This window comes from Bos grunniens, chromosome 23 (genome assembly GCF_055505025.1).
Source record: "Bos grunniens cultivar Pamir isolate PY7600 chromosome 23, Bosgru_T2T1.0, whole genome shotgun sequence".
In the NCBI taxonomy this organism is placed as follows: domain Eukaryota; kingdom Metazoa; phylum Chordata; class Mammalia; order Artiodactyla; family Bovidae; genus Bos; species Bos grunniens.
In genome coordinates, this window is record NC_141187.1 from 10976322 (window position 1) to 10985710 (window position 9389).

Genomic DNA, 9389 nt, shown 5'->3' on the forward strand with positions numbered 1-9389 from the left:
AAGTAAAGGAAGAGTAAGGGGAAAAAAAAAATGACCAGTAAGAATAACAGAGTCAGGAGCAGCTAAAGAGGAAAGTCAAGAAAGTGTTTCGACTGGGGGCGGAGGGAGGGGGTGTTGGTGTGCAGTTGCTACAGAGATGGTATTTAAACATATTTAGTTTCAAGACACAGGTGAAAATTTGGGCCTCAGTTTTGGAAGGCCTCAAGAAGATACAGATTTGGAGCCTAAAAAAGCACAGCAATAACTTAGTTTTTAGAGAAAGAGAAAATAACAGCAAAACATTTAAACAACAGCATTCCTCAGACACTACATTTTGAAGATAATCTAACTTTTCAGATGAACAGTACTTTATTCTATAGTGTATTTGAACTAATTTACTATAAAGAAAAAGCTAAAAAATGTATCTTTCTTTTCCAGGCTATGAACTGACAGAAAGAAACTAAGAATAAGAATGGCTTCAGAATTACTGATCGTCCAAAGCTAAGTGTGAGCTAAAACACACCGCTTTTCAGGTTTCTCTATGTACAACAAAATTTGGGGGGAAAAAAAAAATCTGGTATACTACTGCTTTACAATATTTGTGAGAATGTAACAGTTTTAAAAGCACATTAACTGAACTGTTGATAATTAATAAACCTGGAGAATAGGTATATAGATGTTCATTATACTAGTGTCTCCAGTTCCGTGTATGTTTGAAACTTTCATAATAAAAAGTCTAAAAGAAAAACTACCTATAAGTATTTTTAAAATTCTATCTGCAGTTAAGGCTTGACAACTCAAAACAAAATTCTTAAAATTTTTCAAATAATGCTTTATTCATGCTCAACAGATCAGTGAAATTTAGTGTCTATAAAAGGGAGAACAGGACATGAGGAACAGGAGCGTGTTCACTAAATGAAGAAAGTCAGTCCTATTACCCATGTTGGCCAAGTTCGACGTTTGTCATTTTTCTCATCAAAGAACTTACATTTGTTAAGGAAAAAACTTACAGACAATATATATGTACAGTTTTGGTTAGTACAGGCAACATAAGTGTTTATCGCCAGTCATCAATGATTAATTTGTTAAGCCTGTTGGTTAGTTCTCCTGTTACTTCAAATCATCTTCCACTCTAGCATAACCAAATAAACAAATTTCTTACGGAGATGCAAAAAAAAAAAAAAAAAGGACGAAAAGTGAATATCCATAAATAATGCCCAATCCTAAATTGTGAAGGACATATTTAAGCTTACATAAAATAGTAAGTTAAGAAAAAAAGTTGAATGTCTTAACAACTGACATATTTTTAAGATATGACTTAAATAGGTTTAACTCAAATCACTCTATGGCAGCACTAAAACTAATAGAGAGCACCAAATTCACCATTTAGATTTACCACTTACCTATGATCAAGACTAGTTTATATGGTTAGTATGCACCACTCTTTCCTCCCTATTATAAATACCACCCAAAAAGAACAACCAAATTTGTTTCCCTCTTCTTTGGTGAATTTTAGGACAGTAAAGATTGTACATGTTTGAGAAAAACCTAGCACACTGAAGATGTGCCACTCTCTTAACGGGAATTACCAGTACCTTCCCAGGATGCTATCACTGGGTAGCAGTCTTGTTCCCTAGGTGACTTACACAGCATAACAAAATAAACCAGTTTCCTTGCTGGCAATTGTGCCTTGAATCATTTTCAGGATTCTGTTTCTTCTAACAGAAATATGATGTCATGAGACTTCAGAGAGAAGGAACACAGATACATATAGAGACAAAAGACATGTCAGTAATTCTTCTTCTACGTTATTAAAGTACTGCTTTCATATTTCAAATTGAGGTATTTCACTTTTTTCAGATAACAAAGTCATTCTCATCTTCAACAAACATTTATAGCTTTTTTCCTTATGAAAGTAAAAGTTACATACCATAAAATGCACAGATCTTTAGTATTCGGCTTGGTAAATTTGAACAAATGTATACAACACCAATTGATGAATCTGGAAGTTCTGTGTACTGGTCTTGAAACTGTTCTGTAAGTTAAAAATATATGAAAATTAAAAATTACCCTGAAAGCGTATATGTGAATTTAATCACTTGAATCCCAAACCAAGCTATAGAATATTTCTATCACCCTCAAAAGTTCCCTTTTGGGACTTCCCTGGTGGTCCAAAGGCTAAGACTCCACTCTCCCAATGCAGGGGGCCAGGGTTTGATCCCTAGTCAAGAAACTAGATCCTACGTGCTGCCAACAAAGACCCAGCAAAGTCAAATTAATTAATTTTTTGAAAACTGAAGAGTTTCTTTACAGAAAATGTTCCCCTTTGTCCCTTTCCAGTTATCCACAGCCTTTACCCAGAAACTGCTTTCCTGATTTCTATCACCATACCTAAGTTTTGTCTGTTCTTATATTTTTTATAAATGGCATCGAACAATACATACATGTGTTTGGTTTCTCTTGCTCTGAAAAATATTTCTGAGATTCTTCTATGTCATTGTATGAGTCATTGAAAGTGAAGTGAAAGTGAAGTCGTTCAGTCGTGTCTGACTCTTTGCGACCCTGTGGACTGTAGCCCACCAGGCTCCTCCGTCCATGGGATTCTCCAGGTAAGAATACTAGAGTGGGTTGCCATTTCCTTCTCCAGGGGATCTTCCCAACCCAAGGATCGAACCCAGGTCTCCCGCACTGCAGGCAGATGCTTTAACCTCTGAGCCACCATGAGTCATTATTATTATGAGTCATTTATTATTATTGTGAAGAAAGATTCTACGAACATTTTTATCAGTTTCTGTGTGGACATGTACTTTGTTCCTCTTGATGAAGCAAGATTTCACTTGAAAAAAAAGAATTCACATATAAATAAGCCTGGGAAGTCATATAGATGATTTATATGTATACATACAATAAACATACACAGTTTCATATATAATACAAATACATATAGTATAGATATTTATCTTCCTACCTGTGTGTACGTATTTATGTGTGTGTGTACACAAATGGACTCTGAGAGATCTACCCAGGAATAACCCCAAAGGTATATTAAACAAACTTATAAAGTTCACAATGAAAATAAATTTAGATGACATTTCAATTCTTAATAAGTATATTATATTTTAACCTAAGTATAATTCAAAAGAGAAACAAATTTCTCTCCATGTAAGCTACTGTATTTCGCATCAATGAAATACCATCTTTTCACAACAGATCCCCTTTCCAAACTAGAATTTCAGAACATTAAATATGACTATCCATGATGAAGTAATTTTTTAATGCTAGGGGGTAAAACCCAAAATATGTTAAGGTTACAAGATTTTACTTTATTGTCTTGCTTTTTTAAAAAAGTTAAACATGGAAATAATTCCATTGGCTAATATTTAACATGAGTAAAGACCATTTCATCCTTATTCAGAAAAAGACCTCCATTCCAAAAAGCAACCTACTGCAGCACTGTCTGTGACAGAGACATCCTGACCTTCAAATTCCATGTGTAACTTTCAGCAGCTAGAAGGATCTTTAATTTCCAGAGACAGGAACATTGAGAAACATACACACAAATCGGATTTTTGATGCAACCAATTTGAAATCCCCAACCCTGTTTTTGATCATCAGATGATCATTTGCAGGGGACTAGGAGTGGTTCTTCATTTAACATCACAGACAAACTGCCAAGACTACAAACTGAACATCACAAATGGTTCCAAAAATTTACCATCGCCTGCTTTAGCAAAGATTTGCAGACTACAAAAGGGGAAAAAACCCCTCTTCTATCTTTGATCTTTCTCCATCTTTTATTCCTCCTTCCAAAAAATGAGCAATTTCAAGACCATACAACTCAAATGGACTGTATTTTTAATCTTAAAAAACATTCTTAGCATTCGGATGTTCCATAACTTTCACAGATGTGGAAATGTTTACTTAAAAACCCATTACTGCACTCTGAAAATACATAATTTTTATTTTTCTAGTAACTGTACCTTTTTCTAAAAAGAAAAAAACAAACTTGATTAAGTGTTACAAAAATGACAGCAGTTCCAAAGAGCTACAATTTCCAACTTTCAATATCTTTTTGCCTGTTTTAGAGAGCTAAAATTTTATTCCTATTTTTTAAAATGTTTCTTTTCCAGACCAAGAGTAGAAAATAGATCAAATCAAATGTGTAGACCCCACACTCCCTCTGGTGGTCCTTCACTCTTATTAACTAGCTGTTTTCCAAAAGGCTAGAACACTAAAATACGTGCCACATTTAAGGATTATAGTCTTACATGTTTGAGTTTCAGCTGAATGCAGGTCAAGCCTCATCATGACAAAAATGAAGTACAAATAATTTGAGAGCTTGAATTTTAGTGTTTTAAATACTACTGAAATATCCTTAGGAACTTAGTTACGTCCACAAGGTCCTGCTATAAATTACTTTAACCTGTTTCATTTGGCAGAACTATCTTTTACACAATAAATAAGCATCTTTTTGCAAAAAAAACCCCACTTAAGTGGCTACTGTTTTTAAATCAACAGTTATATGATTTACCTACCAACTTCCACTTAGTCTCAAATGACTGTAAATTTAATTTTCCTTAAACTTTTAATTTTCCTGGCATAATGTCAGAAGTTAAAAATGCACTGTAAAAAAAATTCAGAATGTAAAATAATGAAAAAATCTGATTACTTAATTAGCTAGGTTAGAAAGTTCAAATAGTTTCAGAATTATAAAAAGTATAAAATATTTAACTGTTCAGCATAAAATAAGTACAGAATTCAGTGTGCCAAAATATGTACAATATAGATTGTTAGGAATTGTGAAAAATCATATTAAAGGCCTACAGAAAATATTCTTAATAACAGATACAGCATGCATTTTACTGTTAAATAAACAAGTATTACTATCTAACAGTATCATGTGATTTACCCTCAAACGTAGCTTGTTTCACATGTGTCCCTGTTTTTCTGTAGCTTTGTTTAATCAAAAATATTTGCCCACCCCCAAATTCAAAAGGAGCCAAACCTGAGGGTAAGTGACTTAAAAATACTCCCAACATTTATTATGTAGATGTAAGAATTCAACTTATATTTAATTTTGAAACTATAACGTGGTTGACCATTTTATGATACGGTCTACCACAAGTTAAAAGTGGACAGAAATCAGTAATTAAAACATGTAAAAATTGAATTTGAAAACAGTATTTTAATTAAAAGGCACTTTTAAAGTTCCCAAAACATGCTTCTGTAAATTAAACTATGAAATACAGCTTTAATTTATGGTATGTGGTACATTTAAGCATCACAAGATAAAAACTATAAAACTTCTAATTATACACAATAGTTAAACTAATATATTCCTATACACTTTAAACAACAATTATATAGATCACCTATAACCCTAGTCTCATGAGATTCCTCAGAACTACTTATACAGAATAAAACCCACTCTGAACAAGTCACTGCTCAATCTACCTTCGCTAAGCATCGAAAAGCCAACTCAGCTTTCAACAGTAATAATTTCTTCTACAGCTATAGAAAGAGGATGTTCTTCCTTCTCTAGACTGCTTGTTCTAAGCTAAGACTTTAGGAAACAAAACAACCGAAATAAGTTCTTTTTCCAATGCAAGAATAAACAGAAAATTGAAGACTTCACTAGTTGCCTAATCCAATATTTTAAAATGTTCACGTTTGAAAGACAAAGAACTCACAGCAGATAAGCCTGTTTTAGAGAAACAAAAAAAAATTTTATAAAATCTTTGATTAAAAAAAAAAAAATCCCGAACAGTCACAACTAGCCTATTGGTTAGAGTGCACCTTTCAAAGGTGTTACTAATTAACATGTGACTAAAATTACCATTCAATGAAGCACTAATAAAGTAACATAATTAAATCAAAAGTGTAACTGTCCTTAAGAAGTTCCTTACATCTCTTATTCAAATCATATCCAGCACAGACATTTTAAAAAAGACATAAGAAAAATCTGAGTTATCTAAACCTTCATAATATATTTTAAAATAATTACATATTATTTTAAAACTTTTTCTATAAATGCCCTAAATTGGTCAAGGCCGTAACTGTAGATTTTAAGTGAGGTCAGCTGTGAGAGAGAGAAACAGAAAATAAGTGAAAGTATAACATAAAAACTTCCACAAGAATAAAAAGTTGTTCAACTCTACCCTCGAATTTTAAAATAAATACTCTTATGCGGGGCGGGGGAGGGGGAGAATGGGTGAAGGAGAATTCCCATAGGCTATTAAAAATACTGAACCAAAATATGCCTTAACTTTTCCCTTGTCTACAATCTAACAAAACGAGAAGACAATGAAAATAAACACTCCTGTGTGCCTTCAGAGAGGCAAAGAAAGCTCCCATTCAAAGCTAAGCCTTATTCCACTCTTGTAAAGTAAATCCAAAACCACGAGCTCAAACTGCTTCATGCAGAATTTACTGAATGGCGGCCAAACGTTGTACACTCTGTCCTGAACCACAGCGAAGGATATCTCGAGCTCTGCATTCTCCATTTACAACTTGTACCTTACTATGCATGCTTTCACCACCACTGCAGAAACCGATTTTTAAACTAAGATGTTCCTCCCGGCCAAGTCAATGGAAAGAAGGCAATCCACACGCTGGCGACACTCCCCACTTTCCCCACCCACCCCGCACCCCAATCAATACTGGTTTTTGACTCCTATACTACGGTCAGCACACCTTTAAAAAAAAAAAAAAAATTCATTACGGGAGAAGGCTTGAACAAAGCCCAGGGAGTGAATTGAATTATCGAACACTGAAACAACTTTTCAGTGGCTCTCACCTGGCACTTGGGATAATCACCTGTTGGAACGGCGCTGCCCCAGTCCCCTCTACAGGCAGTCGAGGACGGGGAGGCCGTGTTCCCAGTCACTGGTCCTCCTCCCGGGGCGGCAGGTGAAAGGCGGCGAACGCGCATATCCACACCCACCGCCCCGGGAGCGCAGACCGAAAGCCGGGGACCGCGGCTGCGGCGGGACGCTCCGTTATCCCTCCCTCGGCGGGCCCGCCAGGTGAGCGAGGCTCCATCGCGCCTGCGATGCGTGCCGGCGCACGGCTCACCGCGGGCCCACTTCTCCCGCCGCCCGGGCCCGGGAGACCGAAGTTTCTCTCCCGCTCGCGGCGGCGGCGGCTCACGGGCCGCCTGGCTCTCAGGCGTCGGGCGGCGGGCGAGTCGAGGGCCGCCGAGACGGGACCTGTTACCCAGGGCGGGAAACCAAAAAAAAAAAAAAAAAAAAGAGCCGAGTGAGGACAAGCGGGGCGCGACCGGCCTCGTCTCCCTGAGGGAGAGCGCGGCAGGGGCGGGGAGCCGTTCCCGCGGCCGCCCGGCTCCGCGCCTCTAGTAGGGGAAGGGAGCCCCGGCCCAGCTCGCCCGGCAGGACGCAGAGGATTCCCGCGGGGGAGTCTGGGCGCCTCCAGCGCGCCCGCTCCTAGGAGTCCCGGCCCCGCCGGCCCCGCAGCGCGGTTCCCGGGCTGGGGCCCCGTGTGAGGAAGCAGCGCAGCGGCTGCAGGACCGCGAAGGAGGGAACGCGGTTCCCGGGGCCGGGCGGCCACCCCGCCTCATCCCCCCATGGCCATGGCGCCGGTACCTGTCGCCGTGGCGGCTCGCCCGCTCTGTCGCTCTGCCTCAGCCGCGCGCCGCCGGCCCCTCAGCCCGCCCAGCAGGCCGCCCGCGCGCCGGACGCCGCCGCCGGAGACTGGCAGCGCCCGCGAAGCGGCCTGAGTTCCCCGGGGCAGCGCCCGGCGCAGTCCCGCCCCCGCGGGCCGCAGGACCCGCCTCCCATAGGGCCCCGGGGCTGTCAGTCCGCCCCCAAAAGACGCGCGGGCTGTCGCTTCTCCCATCCCGATTGGCGGCCGAACGCCGTCCATGCAAATAAGGCCCCGCCCCGGGTCATTTGCACCTCCGCCTCGGTGTAACCTCCGCCTCCCCCACGCCAGCCCACGTGTCTAGCCCTTGCCCCTTTGTGGGCGCTGTAGGGAAGAGATGGAGGAAACTGACCGACGCCCCCTCACTCCATCCCTTACCTCCGAGGACACTAATGCTCAAACAAGCTAGTGGACTTCACATTGGGACCTCTCTCTGATAGTTCTGCCCTCCTGTCCGCCCACCCGACCTGATCCGGGGATGGAGAGGGGCAGGCCAGGCTTGTTTGCGTCAGGTAAGCAAGCCAGGTTAGCCCCAGGAAATAATACCAGTGGAACTGGTATTGTCCATTTGGAACGGGAGGAAAAAAATCCCATCTGGAGAAGCATAGCACGTAGCACTTGCCTCTAGACACTCAGGGACTGTTAAGATTAGGGTTTCCCACGGTCTTCTACCTTTCAAACATGAGATCCCAGGTAACTGAGACAGCAGAGGATTCCTGTGTTCTCTTAAAAGATGTCTGTGTTCTCTTCCACCTGCCAACGGGTAGGTCTGCTGAGCAGCTGGACTTCAGGAGGGGGCTCAGGCCCCTGGAGTGAAATGACCAAACCAAGATTCAGATGGAGGGGACTGAGCTAGCAGCTCCTGGGCCTTAGGGAGTGGCTCGCTCAATCTCCTCATTTTTGAGGAAACAGAAACCTGAAGTCCCACAGCTGTGGAGCTTAATAATTACCTATGGAAACCTAACGTCTCCCAACTCCACATCTGGCCTCAACACTATATCACCTAGGGTCATTTAGGTATTTATGAAGAGCTTCTTCTACAAATAACCATCCCTGCCTTCAAGAGGTGCCACCTGCAGAAACAACCACTAGAGCTGACACTGAAACCTCCTCAATGAGGGCAAAGGCCCTGCTTCAGTGCCTAGAAGCTTACCTTTTTACCAGGTGCCAAGAAGTATCACTGAAACAGTTTATTTGTGCATTAATTCTGCATACTAACACCAATCGTTTAAGCATCTACTGTGATTTTAATGGGGCTTCTCAGGTGGCATGCTAGTGGTAAAGAACCCACCTGCCAAGGCCTGAACTTCAAGAGTCACGGGTTCAGTCCCTGGGTTGGGAAGATCCCCTGGAGGAGGGCATGGCAACCCATTCCAGTATTCTTCCCTGGAGAATCCCCATGGACAGAGGAGCCTGGCAGGCCACAGTCCATAGGGTCTCAAAGAGTCAGACACAACTGAAGCGACTTAGCATACACCCACATGCTTTTTAACAGCATGGAATTAAGCACTGTGCTACGCGCACGGTATACTGAGGTGAGAGGACATTGTCCCAGACCTAAGAGACAGTGCCATCCACATTGCATGTCCATGGCCTCATGTTTCATAGATTGTGACAAGATACCTACATAGGGAGTGGCTATGCATAGACCAGTGGCGGACTCCCAGGAGCAAGGCAATCGGCTCTTCCTGGGGAAGGGAGTCAGGGAAGGCCTCATTGAAGAGGTGACGCTAGATCTGAGTCGTAAAAGA

At 41.4% G+C, this 9389-nt stretch overlaps 1 protein-coding gene across 15 annotated transcripts in view; it reads right to left on the bottom strand.

Annotated features, from left to right (window-relative positions):
* Nucleotides 1-7690, bottom strand: part of FKBP5 (FKBP prolyl isomerase 5) — a 120586-nt gene extending 112896 nt beyond the window's left edge. For 4 of the 15 annotated variants that reach the window (XM_086371326.1, XM_086371327.1, XM_086371333.1 and 1 more), the window contains exons 1-2: nucleotides 7581-7690; nucleotides 1910-2014 (exon numbers count right to left, since the gene is read on the bottom strand). The gene's annotated coding sequence lies outside the window, so the exon portion shown is untranslated. Of the gene's footprint in view, nucleotides 1-1909; nucleotides 2015-2423; nucleotides 2625-2756; nucleotides 2816-6775; nucleotides 7188-7580 lie in introns of those variants that run through there. The other 11 variants (XM_086371328.1, XM_086371334.1, XM_086371338.1 and 8 more) reach the window with 7 other exon arrangements.
* Nucleotides 7691-9389: the final 1699 nt, after the last annotated feature.